Source organism: Anastrepha obliqua, chromosome 4 (genome assembly GCF_027943255.1).
Source record: "Anastrepha obliqua isolate idAnaObli1 chromosome 4, idAnaObli1_1.0, whole genome shotgun sequence".
In the NCBI taxonomy this organism is placed as follows: domain Eukaryota; kingdom Metazoa; phylum Arthropoda; class Insecta; order Diptera; family Tephritidae; genus Anastrepha; species Anastrepha obliqua.
Window position 1 is genome coordinate 79757508 of NC_072895.1, and position 10169 is coordinate 79767676.

At 33.3% G+C, this 10169-nt stretch overlaps 1 non-coding gene and 1 pseudogene across 1 annotated transcript; both read left to right on the forward strand.

Annotated features, from left to right (window-relative positions):
• The first annotated feature begins 801 nt into the window (after nucleotides 1-801).
• LOC129246652 (U2 spliceosomal RNA) lies at nucleotides 802-997 on the forward strand. Its single transcript, XR_008582515.1, has one exon. It is a non-coding gene; the product is annotated as a U2 spliceosomal RNA (small nuclear RNA).
• Nucleotides 998-1583: 586 nt separating this feature from the next.
• Nucleotides 1584-1770, forward strand: LOC129246576 (U2 spliceosomal RNA; annotated as a pseudogene).
• Nucleotides 1771-10169: the final 8399 nt, after the last annotated feature.

The window sequence follows — 10169 nt, forward strand, 5'->3', positions numbered from 1 at the left end:
ATTTGAAAGCCACATTCTAACTGATAAAATAATTTGTTTTTCGAATAGTATTTGAAGTGTCAGTAATCCAAGTACTTTTGTTATCAATTCTTCTAATTTCGCATTTCTTCTTTATTTAGCATTTTTTTTGTTATTTAGTCTCGGTGTTTTAGTTCTTTCTTCATGACATTTTTCTAGCCTGTTCTAATTAAAATGTAATGTTATAATTTTGTAAACTATACATTTCTTAATAATTAGTTAAATAATTCACTCAGTTTTATTTAGCTTTACTTTTTTTTAACATCTGGTGGCATTGACCGCGATTGCAGATATTGTGTTTTTCTGCTTTCGGCAGTCAAATCTCTCTCTCGCTACTGCAGTGATGCCTAGCTTTGGATATAAAAACGCACTAAAATGCCCATTTAAAGAAAATAAAACACCAAATTTTTATTGAATCACTTAAAGAACTTTGTATGCGTGACAAATTGTCTTTAGAATGCGCGTTTTTGAAGTGAAAACTTCTTTAGAATCGTTGGGAGTGATTTGAGGAAAAGTGAAACGAAAAAAGCGACCAACTTGGCTACGAAGCGTTATATTATATGTTGATATAAAAGTAGCGACGAACTAAATAAAAATAACTTTTATTTTTTCTTGTGATTCGAACCGAGGATTTTGGATCGGAAGCTCACATTGCTAGTCGCTCGACTACCACGCCATGCTGTCGTCGTTGGCCTAAAAGTTATTTAGTTACGAAGCGTTATATTATATGTTGATATAAATAATTTTTGTGAGCGTGTAATTCTCAAAAGTTTTATTAGGTTTATTATTTAAAATGTATTGACTAGGTAGTGTGGTATCTGTTCTTATCAGCTTAACATCTGATAGATCCTCCATCGGAGGACAACAAATGTCAAACTGATTTTTGGAAATGGGCGGAGTGTTTTAGGGGCGGCTTGCTCCTTCTCTGCCACGGGTTGACCCGGTATTGCATTACCGCCGGGATTTCGGCTTTGAATAAATACAAGAAAAAATATACTAATACATTTAGCTTTGGTGGGAAGAGCCATAAATTTTTATATGAATACATGTAGACGAAAATGGAATTTTTTTTTTTGAAATTTGCATTGTAGGACATTTCTGATTATTTATTGAAAACAGTTTTTTGGCTTTTCTATTTTTGGTTTAGATACTGAAAGTCAGTTTAAGTGAATCGGTATAAATATTTCGTACATTAATTTTTGAAGTGAAAACTTCTTTAGAATCGTTGGGAGTGATTTGGGAAAAAGTGAAACGAATTACAACATATAAACCTAGCGACGAACTAAATAACTTTTAGGCCAGCACCGACGGTATGGCGCGATAGCCGAGCGGCTAGCAATGTGAGCTTCCGATCCAAAATTCTTGGTTCGAATCACAAGAAATAAAATTTTTTTTTTTTGAAATTTGCATTGTAGGACATTTCTGATTATTTATTGAAAACAGTTTTTTTGGCTTTTCTATTTTTGGTTTAGATACTGAAAGTCAGTTTAAGTGAATTGGTATAAATATTTCGTACATTAATTTTTTTTTGTGAGCGTGTAATTCTCAAAAGGTTTATTAGGTTTATTATTTAAAATGTATTGACTAGGTAGTGTGGTTATCAGCTTAACATCTGATAGATCCTCCATCGGAGGACAACAAATGTCTAACTGATTTTTGGAAATGGGCGGAGTGTTTTAGGGGCGGCTTGCTCCTTCTCTGCCACGGGTTGGCCCGGTATTGCATTACCGCCGGGATTTCAGCCTTGAATAAATACAAGAAAAAAAATATACTATAATACATTTAGCTTTGGTGGGAAGAGACATAAATTTTTATATGAATACAAGTAGACGAAAATGGAAGAAATTTGTAAGTCTGTTTTTTCGGTCGGTTTGGGTATTTTTTTTTTGACAACATCGAAACCAAAGCATTTGTATCATATTTTATCTATCATAAGCCACTCGTATCATTTGTTGAAATTGAAAACATTGAGGATGAATAATGATAAAATGAAGAAAATAAAATATGAACTTTATAGCAATGTTATAATGAACCTATAATTATCCCGCTCCTAATGCTGCTTTCGTCTTATTCTCTCTCAGTTTGTTTTAGGGAAGGTTTCACTTCTATCGCGTCTAACCGTTAGACTGGTATTTTTTTTTTTTTAAATAAATCTGTTATGCTTATGTACAATTTAATTTATGAGATTTGTTTGTTAAGCGAGGCTCTTTTGTTAAGGGAACGACTTTTTTGCTATATTTGAGGTTATGTAACTAGATAAGGTACTCTTTTTGTAAATATGTCTTTAGTATTTTCTGGTATTTTGTGGCTTATTTTTACAATGAATACACCTCTTAATGCCTTATGTCCCACAAAGGATTGATGGCCGTAAGAAACGATTACACCTCTATGGTTTTAATTCGCATTCAGTAAGTTCAAACGTTTTATAAAATGTGTGAAAAGGTTTTCAATCTTAAGAAGATTTGAAGGAAAAAGATTTAATATTCTTGCATAACCTTAAAAGGAGTAAAAAATTAAATTCACACTTTCAAAATATCAAATTTTATAAGAACCAACAAATTTTCATTACCACTAAAATCTTCTCGGAGTGGCCTTTTTTAACCTTCATTTATATAATAATACCGGTTTTTTTAACTTAAAGTTTCGTTAGCTTTAAATTAAAAAAAGAAACAAACACAAAACTTCAAAATTTTCGCATATTCGGTATAAAAAAGCATTAAATTTATTGCGAAAAGCAAATGGTTGGCAATATCGCACAACTCTTGATGGGCGCAACCTTCTTTCTATCATTCTTGGGGTGAATATAATTAGAAATAAACTGAAAAAATGTTGAAAATAAAAAGTATAGTTTTCAGATTTATTTATTGTTGAAAAATTTGGTATAGATTTTTTAACTGATATATTTCCGGTTCTTTTTGACACTTTTATAATTTTTTTAATTTTTAAGCATAGAGTAACTGCGGGTATTGTGGTATACCCATTTTATTTTCGTCTATAAAATCGTTAAATCTTATTTGATTTGAATGAAAATTTATCAATAATATGCTACCGTTATTAAGTTCAAATAAACCTAGCTTCAAAAGCCTTAGAGCCGCGAGTTTCAGAAATATTTAAGAAAGTACTGCAAAAGACGGAAACAAGCCCTTGAAGAAATTGGCGGGTAATGCGGTACACCTTATTACTTTTGATTGATAACTAAAATTTTATTGCGAACCATTTAAAAAAGGATTATGAACTAAATTAAAACATATTGAATACATCCACTAAAATCGCAATATCTCGAGAACTATTATAGACACCATAAAATTTTTTTTTTCAAAATAAAGGTTAAATCATAAGGAATCGTTACGTGTATAACAGAAAATCTAAAAAACTGGCCAAATCAACTAAAAATTGATTCAAAAAATTTTTTTGACTTTTTTTTGGTCAAAATTTCGAAATTTTTTTTTTAACATAATACTAATTTAAACTACTTATTTGTTTCTATATTGTCTGTAAATTTCATTGAAATCCATCCAACGGTTCAAGAAATATTGATTTTTGAAAAAAACACGGTCCCGATTTTCAACATGGCGTAGGATGCTTTCCATTTCAATTCAACCGGGCTATTCGGGTCATGTTCTTCGATTTCGATGTAACTCAAATATGTTGCTCTCTGGTCAAAATAATGAGACACGTATTTTTTTTTTTCGCCCGAAAAACATTTTTTTCAAGAGTTATCGGCAATTTTGTTTTTCGGCTCAAATTCGATTTTTTTTAATTATGTAAGAAAAATTTTTTTTTAAATGCCCATAACTTAGTCAAAAATGAACCGATTTTAATAATTCTGGGTTCAAAATGATCGTAATTACTTACACGAGCGACTTCGTGTAGAAACAATTGCAAAAAAGTAGTTGAAAATTTTTTATTTAGCAAAAAAGAAAAAAAATTTAAATTTTTTCGAAATTCAATATTTCAAAAAGTGTATTTTTGTTTTTTTTATAACTTTTTTTAAATCAAAAGGACATCTCAAACTTTAATTGAGCTGAATGCCTAGTAGCTAAAATGCGTTGTTTTTGAGTAAAAAACCTGTTTCGCCCTTTTTGTTTTTTGCAAAATAAAAAATTTTCAACTACCTGTTGCATAAAGGTTTCTACATGAAATCGCTCGTATAAGTAATGACGATCATTTTGAACCCAAAATTATTAAAATCGGTTCATTTTTGACTAAGTTATGAGCATTTAAAAAAATTTTTTTCTTATATTATTAAAAAAAATCGATTTTGAGCCGAAAAACAAAATTGCCAATAAAGCTTGAAAAAAAAATTTTTCGGGCGAACAAAAAAATACGTGTCTCATTATTTTGACCAGAGAACAACATATTTGAGTTACATCGAAATCGAAGAACATGTCCCGAATAGCCCTTTTGAATTGAAATGGAAAGAATCTATATAAGAAATTTTTTTTTAATTACTCATAACTTAGTCAAAAATAAGCCGATTTGAATGATTCTGGGTTCAAAATAATCGTAATTACTTACACAAGCGACTTCATGCAGAAACAATTGCAATAAAGAAGTTGAAAATGTTTTATTTTGCAAAAAACAAAAAGGGCGAAACAGGGTTTTTACTCAAAAACAACGCATTTTAGCTACTAGGCATTCAGCTCAGTTAAAGTTTGAGATGTCCTTTTGATTTAAAAAAAAGTTATAAAAAAAACAAAAATACACTTTTTGAAATATTGAATTTCGAAAAAATTTAAATTTTTTTCTTTTTTGCTAAATAAAAAATTTTCAACTACTTTTTTGCAATTGTTTCTAGATGAAGTCGCTCGAGTAAGTAATTACGATCATTTTGAACCCAGAGTTATTAAAATCGGTTTATTTTTGACTAAGTTATGGGCATTTAAAAAAAAATTTTTCTTACATAATTAAAAAAAATCGAATTTGAGCCGAAAAACAAAATTGCCGATAACTCTTGAAAAAAATGTTTTTCGGGCGAACAAAAAAATACGTGTCTCATTATTTTGACCAGAGAGCAACATATTTCAGTTACATCGAAATCGAAGAAGATGACCCGAATAGCCCGGTTGAATTGAAATGGAAAGCATCGTAGATGACTCAATTTTGAAAATTTTTCAAAATCCTTTTAGGCTCGAATGTATCTTACCTAGAACTAATATTTCCCGAAGTTTCAAAGTAATCGAAAGACCACTTGCAAATCTCATATTTCCTGACGGAGTCTTACCCAATTGAGACTAGGCTTAATAATTACTGAAAGTTTCATTATGGCATCCCTATAACTTTTCGAGTTATATTCAAATAACACATGGGCGGAAAAGTCCTATATAGATGGCACTAGATGTATTGCATTCACCTTTTTTCAGTGAGTAATAACCTTAAAATGACAGCTGCTAAAATTGCATGATATTCTATTCATTAGTTCGTGAGTTATTGTGCTAAGGGTTCCGCTACTTTTGTCAAAACGGTGGAAAAACAATTTCGGGCTTTAATTTTGCTCTGCTTCTTGATGGGGAAATATACCGTTCAGGCTTGAAAAGTGTTGTGAGGACCAGAAAAATGCACAAAATCGTTTTGAATGATCGAAAAGTGAACTTGCGTCAGTTAGCAAACATCGTAAAGATATCAAAACATAGGGTTGGCTTTATATTGCGTGAGCAGTTGACTATGAGAAAGCTCTGTTCAAAGTGGGTGCCATGTTTATTCACTTTCAAGACAACACACGACGTGACAAGTCAATCAAAGCAACGACAAAACTACATGAATTGCTCCTACATCCACTGTATTCGCCAGATTTGGCTCCCAGCGACTACTGGCTGTTCGCAGACCTAAAAAAGAGGTTAACATATTGCTGAAACTGAGACCTATTTTAAGGCACTATTTTAAGTGGTATTGAAATGTTAGAGCGGTGCTGGAATGATTGCGTTGTTCTTGATGGAAATTACGTTGTTGAATAAAGCTGATTTGGAACAAAAACGGTTTTCTTGTTAGGCTTGTGATTTTTTAGCTGCAAATCAGTGCATAATACTGCTCTAGCGATGCGCTAGCATCCGTACTCGTATATTAGTCCGTTTGCAAATCGATCAAGGGGCACTACGCACGGAGTCAGAAGGTGACGATAGGTTGTATAAAAAGTTCGAAAGTTCAACTGGACTCTAAGGTCCAAAGAAGGAAGAAATTGAACAAAATCTGAAAGGCGTTAAGCAATATTTATTTTAAGCGGTGGATTCCGCAAGGGATCCGCGATCGTCATAGCTTTGAAATAAATAATAAAAATCGAAATTTCATTAATATTACGATTCGTTTAATTATCCTTTGAAACTCCTTTTCTACCTCTAACACAATTCTCACTTCAAATACCTCCCGCTACTACAGGTTTCCTGCTGCTAAAAACATTCTGACCGCGCAACTTACCTTCAGAAAGGTCAACTGACTCGGACGCTTGCAATGAAAATGCGATTTATAAAAACTATTGTAAATACTCGTGGTATAAGCAGGCCATTATGCGTTGGATGCTCCTGATTGGTGGAGCCGTCGCTAAATTCAAACAGCGAGAATGTGAACAACCTTTACCTTTTATAGGTATAATTTTCACTGTTTTTTCTTTATTTTTTTAATGTTTACAAACGTCCTTTCGGCTAATGTGAATACACAACGCAAATGCTTACCTACATGTTGCAAGTGTGCATATCAAAGTATTGTGCATGACTTTTATTGTTGCATCTACGACTTCGATATCATTGCAACACAAAGGATACACACAAAAGAAGAAAATATATTTGGGATTCGTGACTTCCCCCATCCACACACGCGAATGCATGTTTACCTTGGCCAGTGTGGGAAATACGCCGATATGATCGCGTCTGATCACCGGCTTCATTTCGATAGATAGTAAATCAAAGGATGAGTTTTCAGGTGTGTATTGTTCAAGGTTGCGATTGGATGGCGTGGCAGGTTTTCGCCTATTGTTGCTAATGGCGTAGTTTGATTTTTTATTTGTGACAATGAATAGAAATATGTACAAATGCATAAGAAATACAGTGAAAAAAAACGTGAAAGGTGCAACGAAATGAGTCTAGTTTTACGCGGACGACTACGCGATCGTCGATGCGCCACCAACTGCCCCTCAAATTGCCTATCAAAACTATTTGTTACATTTGGCGGTCTATAAAACCTGTTTTTTAATTTCAATTTTTCCATCTCTGCTCTTTTGACTTTGCACTTGCATACATCTGCGAATACAACAACAACGCTTGCTCCAATGGCAGCTGTTTTCCGCTGTTGCATATTTTATATTATCATTGCGTTTGGGAAATTATTACCTTGCAACTGCAAACGTTTCCCGATGAGTGCCATCTTGAATTCACCTGCCTCCTTGCAACCTGTCGAATTAAACGTTCTTTTTTCGTTTTTAGATAGATAGCAAGATATGTGTAGATATTATCCAATTGATATGCGAACTCTTTAAAACCAAAATACTATTTTCGACTATACAAAATATAGATATGATTGATTTGATGATCATTTCAGTGCATCAGTAACAATAGTAGGGAGATTATAAAATTTATACCCTAAGACAAAATCTATATTTTTATTCTTACTTACGTTCACAAACATTTTATTGCTGGAAACTGTTTAAAAAATGGGAGGTAAAAGGCAGAGCTGCTCTGTTTAAATAGTGAATTTGTAATCTGACGGAAAAAACACGCAAATATCAGTGTGGCAAAAAAGAGCTAGAGAGGGTCTTGATGACCTATTTTCACAGTTCACTACAATTTCGTGGATATTCTGTTTCGCTAATGATATGTTGAACACTTAAATGGTAACACCAGTGCAACGGCCTAAACAGTGTTTTTTAGAATTGTTGTTCTGGGGTAAGAAAAGTGGTAGAGAAATAATAGGGGTCGTCATGGGCTCGGTTACTTCGTTAATTTTATTTTTGTAAATTCAAGAAAAGCGCTTAAGCTCCAAGTAACAAAGCGTCGCGATATAGAGCCTGGCAATTTGTTCGTGAGTTGATCGAAAGGAACAATCAGCTGTTCGAACATAGGTCAGGCGTGAGGCTTAAGTTTAAAATAACAAAAAGTGAAGGAAAGAAAGTAAGTAACTTCTACGTCAAATTCTGTGGGACTCAATAGAAAACAGGAATTTCATACAATTAATTGAGATGTAGAAATTTATCTAACTTCACACAAAGTAACCAGCTTCACAGCCCTTTTCATTAATTGATTTATAATTTTTGCTTTCTCGCTATATTTCGGCATTTTTACTTTTCTGTTTTAATAATGAAATCACTAAAATTAGCTGATGCGAAAGAGCATTCCCAAAATAACGTTCGCAGCAAAACCCATTTGCCGCACTGCCAACTAACTGCCAAAGTAACGAAAATGGTATAGGACGAGTAATATGAATTTATGGCAGTTCTCGAGCATATGCATGTACATTTAAGTACATTGCAAATTTTTTTAGGAAAAATTTTGCAATTGAAAATCCTCTAGGTGGTTTACTAAAATATTAATAATTTGTTGTACAGGGTGGGCCATGTAAAATTTGCTTTTTGAATCGGCTATAAAAAAAAACTAATCAATATTTTTTCAAACTTTTTTTTATTTTGAAGATTGAACATTGTCATTTATGAATGAAAAATAATATCGTTCAAATGACTGCCACAACTGGCTTTAGAGTAGGCCATTCGATCAACCCAATTTTTAAGCACATTTTCGATTGTTTGGGGTCCAATTTCATGAATGGCAAGTTCGATCAATCGTCTCTGGATGGTTCGCATAGTATTTGTCCCACAAAAAATAGTCCAACGGGCCTAACTCACAGCTCCGAGGTGGCCAATTGATATCGGAATTTCGGCTGATTATTCCTTTTTTCAAAAACGGTAGCCAAAAGTTCGAGTGTAACTTTGGCAGTGTGACAAGTTGCACCGTCCTGTTGAAACCAAATGTCGTCCATGTAATCCTCTTCAATTTTTGGAAACAACTCGTTGAGCATGTCACGGTAACGCTCGCCATTTACTGTAACCGCGGCTCCTCGCTCATTTTCGAAAAAAAAAAATGGCCTGATGATTCCGTAAGACCAATAACCGCACCAAGCAGTGACTCGTTGTGGATGCACTTGCTTCTCTACAGTAACGTGTGGATTTTCTGAGCCCCAAATCCGACAATTTTGCTTATTGACGTAGCCACCGATGTGAAAATGAAAATGAGCTTCACCAGAAAAGAAGAAGAAGACTCACCACTTTGGAAATAGGTTTTCAATATTTCCCAATTTTTTTCAAGCGTATAGCGTCCCATTTCGTAAATGTCAAACCTTTGAGGAAATTATGAACACATTTGACATGTCATTTGTGCTACCATTCTCAAAAAATAGGTGGTTCAAAAAGCAAACGCTATATGGCCCACCATGTAGTATAACTAACATATGTAAACCGTTTCGAAAAATCATTTCCGAGAAAAAAGCATTTGAACTGTATTATAAACATAAAAATGTTGCGATGGAAGGGACTCAAAATTCTATAAAATACACAGGGATTAGCTTTTCAGCCATATATTTGAAAAGGCCTTTAAAAAATCCTGAATATTTTTGAAAATGCTAGAGCAATGGGGTCCCTTACTTTCAAAATAATTACTATTATATAATAAAAAAAAACAACAAGATGTGTTCTATAAATAAAAAACAGAACATATACGGATAGTGCTATCTATAAGTGACATTAAGTGCGTCATAGGTGAGAGCGTGAGTTCCTACATTTGGCTCTCCAGCGGGCTTCTACTATGCAATCTGGCGAAGGGCTTCTGAAAATATGCGAAATGCAACGTTTCATCACGAGTCACGATATTGTAACGGTATTATTATCCATTTTCGCGATGCCATTCGAACGGAAAATACGATAAAGCCATGTTTTGGATATGTCCAATGCCATGAATTTCAAATATTATTTGGTCGGATTTTTCATTAATTCATGACCAGTTTGGATGAAAGCTTCGATTATCACTAATTTCGGCGATTAGATTTGAGTAGATAAATAGTTAGGGTTGACCATCTATAGAATGAATTAACTCCAGCACGCATTAGAAAGTAAATACTTTAAAAATTGTAAGAAATCGTCTGAGAAAATCATTGAAATTGAACTTTGGCTAACTCAA